The sequence below is a fragment of the Tupaia chinensis genome, unplaced genomic scaffold (genome assembly GCF_000334495.1).
Source record: "Tupaia chinensis unplaced genomic scaffold, TupChi_1.0 Scaffold000238_1, whole genome shotgun sequence".
NCBI classification, from domain to species: Eukaryota; Metazoa; Chordata; class Mammalia; order Scandentia; family Tupaiidae; genus Tupaia; species Tupaia belangeri.
The window spans coordinates 1,583,087-1,598,426 of record NW_006159716.1 but is presented as its reverse complement, the minus strand read 5'-3'; positions in this window follow the sequence as shown (position 1 = coordinate 1,598,426).

Here is a 15,340-nt window from a genome sequence, read left to right as displayed (position 1 = left end):
CTTAAATTCATGCCAGGTGCGTGTACGTGCGTGCCCAAGATCCCGAGAGGAGAATGGAGGAGAAGGGATTGTGGTGTGGCCATCCCCCCTGGGGGTGATTTCTCGCTTTCTGTCTCTCTGTCTCTCTCTATCTTTCTGGCGAGCGCACGTGCCCTATAGCAAAAACCTCTTCAAAAACAAAAACAAATAAAATGTAAATAAATGTAAAAAATAATGTACCTATACTAATACATCTGAGAACAGAAGTGATCTGCTCTCACCTGATACTAAGGATTTGGGAAAAAAGTAAAATCCCTTGATTTTAAAAATACCCATGAAATAGAAATAGATGATAACTTTCCTAACATCTATCAGTCCAGAAATCAGAATCAATCTTTTCTTTAACTTTCTATAGGAGAGACAGGGACAGAGAGAGAAAGGAAAGTGAGAAATCACCCCCCCCCCAGGGGAGATGGCTACATCACAATCCCTTCTCCTCCATTTTCCTGTCTGAATTTTGGGCACTCACACACAAGTGCCCAGCATGAAACCCACTGGGTCCGGGACAAACTGTACAGCCAGCCCTGTGCGATCCAGACACCTTAACTGTCAGACCACCTTTTAGCCCCAGAATCAATCTTAATGGAGAATACTAGAAGTATTTATGCTAAAGTGAGAAACAAGACAGGGATACACACTATCGCTATCAACACTGATACCTAACATTGACCTGAAGGGAGGAACAAATGCAATTAAATTAGACAAGAGAAAGTAAAAGAATTGTACAAAAGATGAAAAACGACTACTGTTTTCAAATGATGCAATTTTGTATTTAAGAGAATCAACTGCAAAAAAAAATGACTGCAATTAATGAGAGAATCCAGTAAATGACAGAGCATAAAATTAATATATGGCAATGAGTAACTTGCTTACATAAAACATTACCAGTTTAAAAAGAAAGTGGAAAAGAAGACCACACTGCAACAGCAAAAACAACCACAACAGAGAGATAAAGTACTTAAGAATAAACTTGACAAGAAAATATGCAACGTCCTTACAAGGGAATTTTCAAAACACTGCTGTGAGACACAGAAGTGGAACTGAGTAAACGGAAAAGTAGACCCTGTTCTTGAGCGGACAAAAATTAACATTGTGAAAAGTCTGTTTTCTCTGAGTCATTTAAACAATTGAACCTTATTTTAACATATCCATCAATGGTTCTTTATTTCCTGAAAATAGGTCATTTTTGTGTCTAAATTCATTTGAGAAAATCAATTGGAGCAGGCAGAAAACCTCTGGAAATGAAGAGCAATGTAAAGGAGCTCCCCGATCACGTAAGAAAACACACAATGTGGTCCTACTAAGTAAGACAGTATGACAGCGGCGCATGACTAGACAGCTAAAGGAAAAGAATAAAACGTGCAGAAACAGATCCAAGTACATATGAAAATGTAATGCGTGAAAAGTGGCAACTCAGAGTGACAAGGTTGGGTTTTATTTATTTATTTTTAGTGAGAGATTTTTGCCATAGGATGCTTGCACTTGCTGGAGAGACAGAGAGACAGAAAATGAGAAATCACCCCATGGGGATGGCCACGCTGAAATCCCTTCTCTTCCATTCTCCTCTCAGGATCCTGGTTACACATGCACACATGCTCAGCTTGAGTGTTGAGCTGCCAGGTCCAGGACTCAAACCACTGTTGACTACATAGGAGTCCAGCGACATAACCATTATGCCATCTCCTTGTCCCCAAGGAGACAACTGGATAGCCACCTTGAAAAAAAAAAAATCTACATCTTCCATCCTGTGTCAGAATAAAGGTAAATATATGTTTAAATCCTAATATTTAAAAAAAAAAAAAAAAAAAAGCTAACTCCATAGTCTAGTGATTAAAAGAGACAGATCCCACATGGCAGACTGCAGAGTTCAAATTCTGGTCTCAGGAGCTTGAAAAACATGCCATGTGTGGATGCACATGTGTGCATGTCCTAAATCCCAAAATGATGGAGAAATGGAGAAGGAATTTCAATATGAACATGCCCCACTGGGGGTGATTTGTCTCTCTCTCTGTTTCTCTTTCTCTGATGAACACAAGCACCTTCTTACAATTTTTTTAAAAAAGGAAATGATAAAATTATTAAAGAAGTGAATACATTTCATTATAAGCTGTGATTCAAAATATAGACAATGCATACCAAAAATGATTAGAATTTTGACTATATATAAAATCTTTAAGCATTTGGAAAGATAGGTCATAAACAATGTAGAAAGACAAATGACTAGCTGAGAAAATGTACTTGCAACTTACACTATACAAGAAGAGCTCATTCTGGAGCTAGCAGGTGGTGTGGTGGTTAAAGTACTGGGCTCCCACATGGCCAACTGAGGTTCAAGTTCTGGACTCAGCTTGAAAATCATGCCAGGCACACATGTGCACATATGCTCAAAATCCTGAGAGGAGAATGGAGGAGAAGGGATTGCAGAGTGGCCATCCTCCCAAGGGATGATTTCTTACCTTCTTGCTGTCTCTCTCTGGTGAGTGCACGTGCCTTATGGGAAAAAAAAAAAAGAGAGAGAGAGAAAGAGAGAGAGAGAAAGGGGAAAGAAAAGAAAGAAAAAAGAAAAAGCTAACTATCATTATCCAAATATATGAAGAATTATAATAAATCACTATCTTAAGAGAATAATAAGGATCTACAACATTAAAGAAAAATCAGAAAAATGCAGAAACAGAAAGCTACAGGAAACGATATACAACTGGCCAATATGTGTACAAAAAGAAAGTAAACTTCACTCTTACTTAGAAATACTCAGGGCCAGCAGATGGCATAGCAGTTATGTCGCTAGACTCCCACATGGCCAATCATGGTTCAAGTCCAAGACCTGGTGACTTGAAACTCAAGATGCTGGGTACATCTCCTTCTGGGCAGTTTCAGGATGGAGAACGGATTGCGGCATGACGGGGGGGTTCTCCTTCTGGGCAGTTTCAGGATGGAGAACGGATTGCGGCATGACGGGTGGTTTCTCACTTTCCCGCTCTTGCTCTTCCGGGAATACACACGCCCTAAGGTAAAAACTTCTAAAAAAAATGTAAATTGAAACTAAACTGAGTTATCTATTAGATTAGGAAAAATATAAAAGTTGAACAGCATATATATTCTATTAGAAGGCTCTGGGGAATCACCTTATACCCTGTCAGGGAGAGTAAAAAATGATACAATCACAATAAAACGGAATTGGTAATATTTTCCCCATTTTTAAAATAAGAGACAGAGAGAAAATGAAAGAAAGAGAAAGGTTTTTAAATTTTTTAATTTATATACTTATCTATTTATTTACAGTCATTCACAGTACATTAATACAGTGTACAAAATGAGATTATTTTCATCCAGAATACGTTGTATATTGGTTCAGTCAAGGATATTACCAAACATGTGATCATCAACAAATAATTTTCTATTTCTCGTTTCTTATATATTTTGCTTTTTTCTCCTCCTTGATTCCCTACCTCTCACCCTCTGCCAATTCTTCCCTTCTCCCACACTGTCTCTGATATGTACAGTGGTTTTCCATGCCTTTTTTTTTCACTTCTATTCATTTATTAAAGATCTTAATTAAACTAAAAACTTTCAATAGCAAGCACAGCTGATGTATACATATCTATGAATGCATGTCTGACTAGGCATAACCTCAGTGAATAAAGTGAACACACTATAAAGCAGCACCTCACTGGGGCTATCGAGCTTACTGCAGTCATTAAATACATATTAATTGGTATTTTTAATGCATTTTTATATAAAAAAGTTTTTGTTTTAATAAATCAAGATTTAAAAATATTAAGATAAATTTGCTTAAAACCAGGAAAAAAGTTAGGATGCAGTTCAAATAGTGGATAGATGAACCTATCAACAGTTAAAGAGAAGACAAAAATCCTTAAATATGAAAGTCAAAGCTTCAAAGAGAATTAGTAACATTTTAGTCTAAAGTCAAAAAAAATCTATTTCACTAGTTCAGTCTCATGTAATTAATCATCTATTTGCAGTGTTCCTGTGATTTGATCTTTTCATTTAAACTCTGGAAGTTAACATTCATCTCCGGACTTGTCCCTGCCATTAGGCTGGCCATTCTCCTGATTGTTTTTTGAACTCTTATTTCTGCGTGTCTGACTTTAGTTTTCCTGGTATAGTACTCCTTCAGAACTTGGAGAGCTGGTCTGGTATTAGTAAATTCTTTCAAGTTTTGTTTAACTGAGAATGTTTTTTGTCTTTTTTTCCCATATGAAGGATAATCTTGCTGGATATAATAATCTTGGTTGAAACTGTTTCTCTCTTAACACTTTCAGTACATCTTCCCATTCTTTCCTTGCTCATATTGTTTCCGATGAGAGATCTGACATTAGCATTGTAGGGTAGTCTTCGAAAGTAACTTGACGTTTCTCTCTTGCCAAATTTAGTGTCTTGACTCTGTCTGTGGTTTTGGTCAATCTCGCTATGATATGCCTGGGGGAAGATCTTCTTGGGTTGATTCTATTTCTGGTCCTTTCTGTTTCTTGGGTCTGGATGTTTGAGTGACTCTCTAGGTTTGGAAAGTTTTTTCCAGGATTTCATGGAATAGATTATCAATGCCCTTATTAGTTTCTTTACCTTCTGGGATAAATGATCCAGATGTTTGGGTGTTTAATGGTATCTAATATTACTCGTATGTTATTCTCATCTTGGGGGGTTATTTTTTCAGTCTTTTTGATGAATTTTTCTAGGTCAGCAGTTCTATCTTCTACATCTGAGATTCGATCTTCTGCATGATCTAATCTGCTTTAGATCATTTCAATGGAAGTTTTGATTTCCTGTATTACAGCCTTCATCTCTAACAATTCCATTTTATTCTTTTTTATGATATGTATCTCCTCTTTCAGATCATGCAAGACCTTCCTCACCTCCTGGAACTTGGTGTCTCTTTTCTCCTGCAACTTCTGCAGTTCTTTGTGTGAGAGAGGTTTTTGACAGGGACTCAACATGATGATCCTCCCATCCCCAGCCTCCTACTTAGCCAGGACCAAGGTTCATGCCACAACATTTGGTTTGTTTAATTTTGGCCAGGAATTGAACCCAAATCTTCCATGAGACCTCAGTCATCAGTAAGTGGTGCCCTTTTGTTTGTGCCACCATGGCTGGGCCAATATTTCCCAAATTTACAATGCATTTTCCTTTTGACCTGGTATTTCCATTTCTGGAGGTCTAATATATTGCCTTGTACACTAACAAAACAATGTAGGTACAGGATAATTCATTGTTACATCATTGTCTATAATAGAAAAAGGTTAGAAAAAACCCAAGTGTCCACCAATGAGGAACTGATTAAATAAACTATGCTGTATTCACACATTGGGACACAGTAACGGCTATAAAAAATAATTAGGTGAGACCAGCAGGTGACATGGTGGTTAAGGGCACTGAAATCCCACATGGCTGACTGCAGTTCAAGTCCCAGACCTGGCAGCTTGCCTTCTTGCTTTCCCTCTTCTCCCTCTCTAGTCAAATTTTAAAATAATAATAATAAATAAAGTTAAATAATATTTTTTAAATTAGGAAGATTTTGTTTTTGTTTTTGTCCTTTTAGTTTTTGCCATAGGTGCATATACTCGCCAGAAAGACAGAGAGGGAAAATGAAAAATTAGCCCCCACAGATTAGCCCCCGGAGTGATGGCCACCCACAGTTCATTTTCCTCTAGTCTCCTCTCAGGATTCTGATCATGTGCACACACACACACCCAGCATGATTTTCTTTTTCTTTTTTAAAATAATAAATAAATTAATTAATTTTTATTTGTTATTATTTTTTAATTTGAGGAGAGAAGGAGAGAGAGAAAGAGAAAGTGAGAGAGCAACCAGGTCCAAGACTAGAACTGTGGTCAACCATGTGTGAGTCCAGTACCTTAACCACCACCTGCCTCCTCTCCACCCCCCAGCAAGATTTCAAGCTGCTGGGTCTGGGACTTGAACCACATAAGTGGCCATGTGGGATCTAGCACCTTAACCACCACATCACCAGTTGACACCAGGAAGGCTTTTTTCACACAGATATGGAAATATCTTCCAGCTCTATTCCAAGCAACAAAAGGAAGGTACAGAATAGTAGCATAATTGTCTACCCTTTATGCAACAAAAAGAGTAAAATATATTCTGTTTTGTTTATATCTGCATAAATACTGAAAGTGTTCAAAATAAGCTAAGAAAATTGTTTAACTATAGAGGGAAGGAGAGGGAATATACATAGAAATTTATAGCTTAGGAGAAGGATAAAAATGTTGATTCACTTTAGATTTTGTTAATGAAGTCAGGATAAGCTTGGTTATGCTGCAGTAACAAACACAAAAGTCTTGGTGTTCTAACCACCAAGATTTTTTTTGTTCCTCCACTAGTATCTATAATAGCCAAACTGGAAACTCTATTCTGTAGTTCTAGGGTGGACATGTGACTTAGGTCTGGCCAATGAGACATGACAAAATATCCTGGAATGCTTCTAGGAAACATTTCCTAGAAGCGAGAAATAGGAATGGAATCACTTCTGCTTGCCATGTTTACAGAATGATGCCCGGTACTATGGGAGCCTTCTTGTTTCCTGCAAGGGGCAAGCTAGAAAGACTTGCAAATCTCATTTGCTGGATATGATAAAGGTAAAAATAAGAAGAACCTGCATTCTTACTGATGTCAGTAAATCTCTGAATTGATCCACTCTGGAGACTTCCTACCTTAGTGTTTCTTATTATCCAAGACAGTACAATTTATTTATTATGTAAGCTTTTTCAAATTAGATTTCCTGATGCTTATAGATAAAAAAAATCCTCATTTATAGGTTTCTGTTTTCATTTTTCTTGTTTATTGCATTGACTAGATCTCCCAGTTTAATGTTATAGAGTCTTATTCCTGATTTAATACAATTACCTCTAAATTCACTAACAAGTATTATGATAGCTTAGGGTTTTGGAAGGTATCTTTATTAGGATATGAAATTTTCTTTCCATAGCAAGTAGCCTAGAAGTTTGGATTTTTTAATCATTAATAGATATTAAATTTTATCAATTTTAAAAAATAATTATTTATTTTATTTAATTATGATTATTTTTAACATTTTCTATAGGATACATGCCCTCACCAGAGAGAGTCACGGAGAGAGAGAGAGAGAGAAAGAGAAAGAGAGGGAAAGTAAAGCAAGTCACCAGGTCTGGGACTCAAACTACGGTTGGCCATGTGGGAGTTTAGCACCTTAACCACCTCACCATCTGCTGGCCCCAGATTTTATCTATTTTAAAGCATTTATTGATATAATCAGATCCTGTAATCTATGCATGTAGTAAATTACATGAACTAAATTAGATTCTTGGACTTCTATATTTAGCTTCCCTTAAAATTCCTTCGATGTATTGTTGGCATTTACTTTGCTTCAATTTAAATAACTTTTTTGCATATATGTTCCCAATGAGGTAAATCTGATTTGGTTTTGTTATAGTCTACTCAGCGAGAAATAACAGGACATCCAGACATAGCCAAATTTATTGGAGTCTATTAATTAAGCTGGCAGCATACAGGGAGACTCATGTCTCTCGAAACCCCACAGCCCCAAATGGAAGGAGGAGGGTGCTTATATAGGCAAAGATCACAAGCAATTCTGACTTGATATGGTGATTACAATGGAAACTGAAGGGGGTGAGGAAGAAAGGGAGTGGGGTTCCTGGGTGAAAGCAGTTACAGAAGCTGACTCGAGCAGGTTAATTATTTCTGTGGGCACTCTCTAGACCTTTGTTTAATGTTCCCCATGGCTCCGGGCAGGGTCTGGTGATCGGTAGTTGCATTGCTAAGGAACATCTAAACAAAAAGGTTTTGGACTAGTTAGCAAAGACAGTAAGACTATTAATCACTCTATTTACTCTGGGTAGGAGGAGGAAGCAAGTGTAACGTGAAGTTCAAAGATAGAGGTACTTCTGCTTCAGTTTTGGTATCAATGCTTCGTAATCTTACAAAATGAAATAGATACCTTTTCAATTCTAGAATAATATATATAAAACATACAAATTATTTCTTTAAGGAGAGTCTAGTAGAACTACCATAAAACTTCTCAGGTTTTGTTTTTGTCTTTTACTTTTAAAACACTTACAAAAATACAGAAAATGATTTGATAAATCCCATCTAATAACTCATAGCCCACAATTACCAACTCATAGCAATTATTGTTTTTGTTTTTAGAGAGATTTTTGCCATCGGGCACATGCACTTACCAGAGAGGCAGAAGGACAGAAAACAAGAAATCACTCTCTAGGGGGGATGACCACACCACAATCCCTTCTCCTCCATTCTCCCCTTGGGATTTTGGGCATGCACGCACATGCTCCCAGTGCAAGTTTTAAGTCTTTGAGTCTGGGACTAGAACCATAGTCACCTACATGGGAGTCCAGTGATGTAACCACCCTCTGCTGGTCCCAGCAATTATTGTTTCATCTACATTTCTCCCCTAAGTTTTGAAGGAAATCTCTGATAGCACACCATTTTATCATTAAATATTTTAGCCGATATCTAAAATATAAGAATTATTATTTGGAGAGATTTTTGTGATAGGGTGCATGAGCTCACCAGAGAGACAGAAAGTCAGACATCACCCCCCAGAGGGGGAATGGCCATGCCACAGTCCCTTCTCCTCCATTCTCTTGAGATTTTGGGCACGCATGTACATGCTCCCAGCATGAGTTTCAAGCCTCTGGGTCAGGGACTTGAACTATGGTTAGCTATGTGGGAGTCTAAGCAATGTAATCATTATGTCATCTGCTGGTCCCTAAAATATAAGAATTATTTTTCAAGCATTACCAATAATATAATTAAATATCTCATTTCCCTGGATGTCTCATACATATTTTAATGTGTATTTGTTTGTATCAAGATCCAATTGCAATCCATACATATAATTGGGGACTATGTCTTTTAGGTCCCCTTTAAGCTGTATTTTATTTTGTATTATTTTTAAACATATTTTCTTTAAATGCCAGCACATGCATTCAGAGAGAAAGACAGAGAGAGAGAGAGAGAGAAACACACCACAGTGGGGCCTGGTCATGCCACAATTTACTCCAGTTCTCCATGTCAGGATCCCGGGCAGGGGTGCACTCGGTGTGTGGGTCACCAAGGCCAGGACTCAAATCCTGGTTTGCCACGAGGGATTTGGCTTCCTTTGGATAGCACTTGACTACTGCACTATGGAGCTGGCCTATATCTTTCCTCTTGTTCTCTTTCCTTGGAGTTTATTTGTTGAAAGAACTGGATCATTTATTCTATAGAATTTCCTAGTCTGGATTTTGCTGATTGCATCCCCGTGATCGTATTTAACATGTTTCTCTGTCTCGTTTCTTTCTTTTTTACTTCTCTTTTTCTTTCTTTTGTTTCTTTTTATTGCTAGAGGTTGAATACACTCACTAGAAAGAGACAGAGAGGGAGATGAAGAAAGCACCGCCCCATGGGGTGATCATGCCCCAGTCCCTTTTCCTCTATTTCTCGATCCTGTAGAGATTTTGGGCACCTATAAATTTAGATATATATGAGCTGGGAGACAGTTTTTGTTTTTTGTTTTTTGTTTTTTGTTTTTGTTTTCGTTTTTGTTTTTTAAGAGAGATTTTTACTATAAGGCGTGTGCACTCATCGGAGAAACAGACAGTGAGAAATATCCCCGTCCCCCCGGAGAGGGGATGGTCAGGCCACAACCCCTTCTCCTCCATTCCTCTCTTGAGATTTTGTGCATGCACGTACATGCACCTGGTGTGAATTTTAAGCTGCCGGGTCCAGGACTCAAACCATAGTCGATTAAGTGGAAGTCCAACAATGTAACCATTATGTCATCTGCTAGTCCAATATTTGAACTGTTTTAATTCATTGCAATTGTTATTTTTATTTATGAAAACTCACATCTTTAGCCCATAGGAGCCTCTTCAGTTGATTCCTAAGTAGTCTGGATATTCTTTCTCTAGTCTTTCGCTTTCTTACCTCTGATAGGACAAGGTGCTCCAGGTTCATCTTGTACATTTCTTGCTACAGGCCTGGAATCAGTCTTTTCTCAAATAAACCCCAATTCCTTTTAGTAGGAAATGATGTTTAAAGACAATTATCTAGGGACCAGCAGTTACCGTAATGGCTATGCCGCTGGACTCCCATGTAGTCGACTGTGGTTCAAGTCCTGGACCTGGTGGCCTAAACTCACACCGGGCGAATGTGCTTGTGTGCCTAAGAATGGAGGAGAAGGGATTGTGGCGTGGCTATCCCCTCTGGGGGGGTGATTTCTCGCTTTCTATCTCTCTGTCTCTCTCTGTCTTTCTGGCGAGCGCACGTGCTCAATAAGAAAAAACTTCTCAAAAAAATTAAAAAAAAACAATTATTGAAGTACTGGGGTGATTACTACTACTGAGTGGATCCATTTTCTAGGCTTTCCCTGAAATCTATTTTATTTACTTTAAATAGTTAATATCTTATTATTCATTTTTCTTTGAATATGCTTTTCTAAAATTTTATTTCCAACATTCGTAGGTACTTTTATATTAGATGTGTCTCTTATAATAATTAGATTTGTTTGTTTGTTTGTTTTTCTTTTTTCTTTCTTTGTTTTTGGAAAGGTTTTCACTATAGGGCGCATGCTTTTCCAAGAAAGACCAGAGAGACAGAGAGACAGAAAGCGAGAAATCACCCCTGGGGGGGATGGCCACGCCACAATCCCTTCTCCTCCATTCTCCTCTCGGGATCTTGGATGTGCACGCACATGCACCTGGCATGAGTTCAAGCCACTGGGTCTGGGACTCGAACCACAGTCAACTACATGGGAGTCCAGCGACATAGCCATTACACCAACTGCTGGTCCCAATAATTAGATTTTTAAACATCCAATGTAAGAGTCTCTTGTAAGATTGATTGAGTTTTCTTTGTTTTTTTGTTTTTTGTTTTTTTCCTCAGAATTTGTGACTTGAGCCTGCTATTTCTTCTGAATGTTACCCTCACTTACATGGGTTTCACAATAAGTCTCACCGATGTCTTCAATAAGGTAGTGCTTCGCCCATCTCTCCATCATTTCTCCCCCCGCCCCAAGTTTCCTGGTTAAGTATATGCTCTGAATGTTCTTAATGGATGGCAAATATTCTGAGCCCTTGAATATCTATGAATGTATTCATTTTGTGTTCACATTTGAGTAATATTTTAGCTGTGTAAAAAATTCTATTTGTTCTCTTAAAATGTTGAAGTTACATTTCTATTATTTTCTTGTATTTTATGTATTTTCATTGAGAATTCTTTGGAGAATTTCTTTTTGTATTAATTTTTTTTTAATCTTTGGATACATTTAGGGCTTTTCCTTATACTTTTTTTTTTTAAGTTTTTTCCTTTTTGTAGAAAAAAATTTTTTTGTATTTGTTATTATTATTAGCATTAACTTTACAAACCAAAGATAGAGAGAAAGAGAAAGCAAGAAAGCAAGTTGCCAGGTCCAGGACTCAAACCATGGTCGGTCATCTGGGAGTTCAGCACACCACCCACCATGCCACCCGCCGGTTCCCCTTATATTTGTTTTAAATTTTCACTATGGGGACAGCTGATGGTGTGGTGGTGAAGGTGATTGGATCCCACATGGCCAACTTCATGGTTCAAATCCCAGACCTGGTGGCTTGAAAAACATGGCAGATGCATGTGCCCAAAAATCCCAAGAGAAGAATGGAGGAGAAGGGATTGTGACATGGCTATCTCCTCTGAGGCCTTTCTCTCTCACTGTCTCTGGCAAGCACACATGCCCTCTAGCAAAAACTAAAATTAGGGGCCACAGGTGGCTTGGAGATTGGGAGTGCTGGACTCCCACATGGCCAACTGTGATTCGAGTCCCAGACCTGGCAGCTTTCTTTCTCACTTTCCTTCTCTCTCTCTCTCTCTCTCTCTCACTTTTCCTCTCTGGTCAAGTTAAAATAAATAAGCAAAGTTAAATAAAATAATTCTTTAAAAAAAAAAAAAACTAAAAAATAAATACATTAATAAATTTTTAAAAAGTTAAAAAAATTCTTACTATGTGTATCTAGGTGTATTCTTTTCTTATTCATCCCACTCAGTTCTCAACCTGAAAACTTATGTCTTTGTAGGACTCTAGAAATTTTTCTTTTAATATTTGAAATCGTCCTTCATTTTCATCTTTTCTGTTTTGTTTTTTGTTTTTCTGGACCATGCATAAATATATTTGAGAGCTTCTAGTTCTGTCCTCCCATGCTTCTAAACATTTCCTTGTACTTTATCTCTGTCTCTTATACCACATTTTGGAAAAATCCCTGAGCTATTATTTCTCGATCATTAAATAGTTTTTTATCTATATCTGCTCTGCTATTTCTCTCTCCTCTAAATATTTTTCATGTCAAGATCTTTCCCTCATTCTTTTTTCTTAACTTCTTTCTCATCTCATGGATTAAATTGTCTTTTTTTTTAAAATATTTAACTCTGTTATTATTATTAATTTCTTAAGTAATTATTTTATTTAACTTTTTATTATTATTGTTATTATTTTCCAACTTGATCAGAGGGAGACAGAGAAAGAGAGAGAAGGAAAGCGAGAAAGCAAGTCACCAGGTCCGGGACTTGAGCCGCGGTCGACCATGTAGGAGCCCAGTGCCTTTAACCACCACGCCACCTGCTGGACCCTATTATTAATTTTTAAATTTGACCAAAGAGAGACAAAGAAAGAGAGAGAGGGAAAGTTAGAAAGCAAGTCGCCAGGTCCAGGACTCAAACCATGGCTAGCCATGTGGGAGTCTGATGATGTAACCACTACACTGTCTGCTAGTCCTTATTTTTCTAATCATCTTACAATTGGTTTTCATCAAGCCCTTCTCATTTTCCTCCTTGACTACTAAAATTAGAGTCTCTTATTGGGTTTCTTGACTCCAGGGTTGGACCATTCAAGACATTCTCCATGTGAGAGGTAGAGTGATATTTTAAAAGTACAATATCGATTATGCTTCTCCCATTCTTAAAACCCCCCAGTGTTCCATCACTGTCTTCAGGATAGGGCTCAAACACCAAAGTATGACCTAAATTTGTCTTTGCCTCCACCTCTTGTGCTGGACTCCCACATGGCCAACTGTGATTCGAGTCCCAGACCTGGCAGCTTTCTTTCTCACTTTCCTTCTCTCTCTCTCTCTCTCTCTCTCACTTTTCCTCTCTGGTCAAGTTAAAATAAATAAGCAAAGTTAAATAAAATAATTCTTTAAAAAAAAAAAAAACTAAAAAATAAATACATTAATAAATTTTTAAAAAGTTAAAAAAATTCTTACTATGTGTATCTAGGTGTATTCTTTTCTTATTCATCCCACTCAGTTCTCAACCTGAAAACTTATGTCTTTGTTGGACTCTAGAAATTTTTCTTTTAATATTTGAAATCGTCCTTCATTTTCATCTTTTCTGTTTTGTTTTTTGTTTTTCTGGACCATGCATAAATATATTTGAGAGCTTCTAGTTCTGTCCTCCCATGCTTCTAAACATTTCCTTGTACTTTATCTCTGTCTCTTATACCACATTTTGGAAAAATCCCTGAGCTATTATTTCTCGATCATTAAATAGTTTTTTATCTATATCTGCTCTGCTATTTCTCTCTCCTCTAAATATTTTTCATGTCAAGATCTTTCCCTCATTCTTTTTTCTTAACTTCTTTCTCATCTCATGGATTAAATTGTCTTTTTTTTTAAAATATTTAACTCTGTTATTATTATTAATTTCTTAAGTAATTATTTTATTTAACTTTTTATTATTATTGTTATTATTTTCCAACTTGATCAGAGGGAGACAGAGAAAGAGAGAGAAGGAAAGCGAGAAAGCAAGTCACGAGGTCCGGGACTTGAGCCGCGGTCGACCATGTAGGAGCCCAGTGCCTTTAACCACCACGCCACCTGCTGGACCCTATTATTAATTTTTAAATTTGACCAAAGAGAGACAAAGAAAGAGAGAGAGGGAAAGTTAGAAAGCAAGTCGCCAGGTCCAGGACTCAAACCATGGCTAGCCATGTGGGAGTCCAGTACCTTAACCACCACTTCCCTTGCCAGCTCTCTCAATTGTCTCTTATCTCTGTGAAAATTTTCTTCATAATTTCCCTAAAATCACCTTCTGTGAATTCTGTTCTTTCTTAGGCGTTAGTCATTTGTTTCACTTTCTGTTTCTCTTTTATGATGTGTTAGGATTCTTGGCTCTGTGCACATCTCTGCCTTTGAGATTTCTCACTGTTAGTGAGAGCTGTTCGTTGGCACCTGTTTCTAGCAGTGTGGGTAAAGAATATGGGGATATCCAACCTTCTGTGGGCAGAGCAGCTCTGCTTCTTCTGGATGTCAGCAACCTCCTAACATGCGCCTTACGTCTTGGACCTGAGGATTTCCCCTGTGTCTGGGCACCGATGCGTCTGCTAAGCACTGCATTGCACAAAGTAGTAAATGAAGAGGGGCGGAACTATCAGGATACCCCTACCCTACCTGAATGTGCTGAGTTGACCAGTGTCCCTACAAAATTCATATTTACCAGAACCTGATTTGGAAATACTGTCCTTACAGGTGTAGTCAAGTTAAGGTGAAGTCACACTGAGTTAAGGTAACCCCAAGTCCTAAGTAATTAATGTCCCTAGAAGAAAGAGACAAGAGGATAATTTGGACACAGGGACACACACACACACGTTGGGGAGAAGGCCATTGGAAGACAAAGACAGAGATGAGAGTAATGCATCTAAAAGCCATGCCATACTGGAGACAGCAGCCACCATCTAGAAAAGACAGGAAAGAATCTTCCCCTAGAACCTTCAGAGAGAGCATGACCCTACTGACTCCTGGACTGGGGACTTACAGCCTTCAAAACTCTAAGAGAATACATTTCTGTGGCTTAAGCACACATTACCAGTTTGTGGTCATTTGTTACAGCAGCCCTTGGAAACAAATACAGAAAGTAAGACTACCCACCACCCTGACCCACTCTCCAATCCATGTTCTATCTTTCCAAATTCGTTCGTTTATTTTATTTATTTATCGTTTACTATGGATGCATGGACTTGCCAGAATGAGGACAGAGAGAGAGGGAAGGTAAGAAATCATCCCCCAACGGGGATGGCTATGCCTCAACCCCTTTTCCTCCATGATCCTTGAAGGATTTGGGCACAAACACACACACACACGTGCGCGCACAGACACATGCCCAGTGTTGTTTTCAAACTGCACCACTGACTAAGTGTGATCCAGCCACCTTCATCTCCACGCAACCTCCTGGCAGTCCTCCTAATCTTTCTTTTTTTTTTTTTTTTTTTAGAGGGTTTTGTCGCTATAGGGCGGGGGCA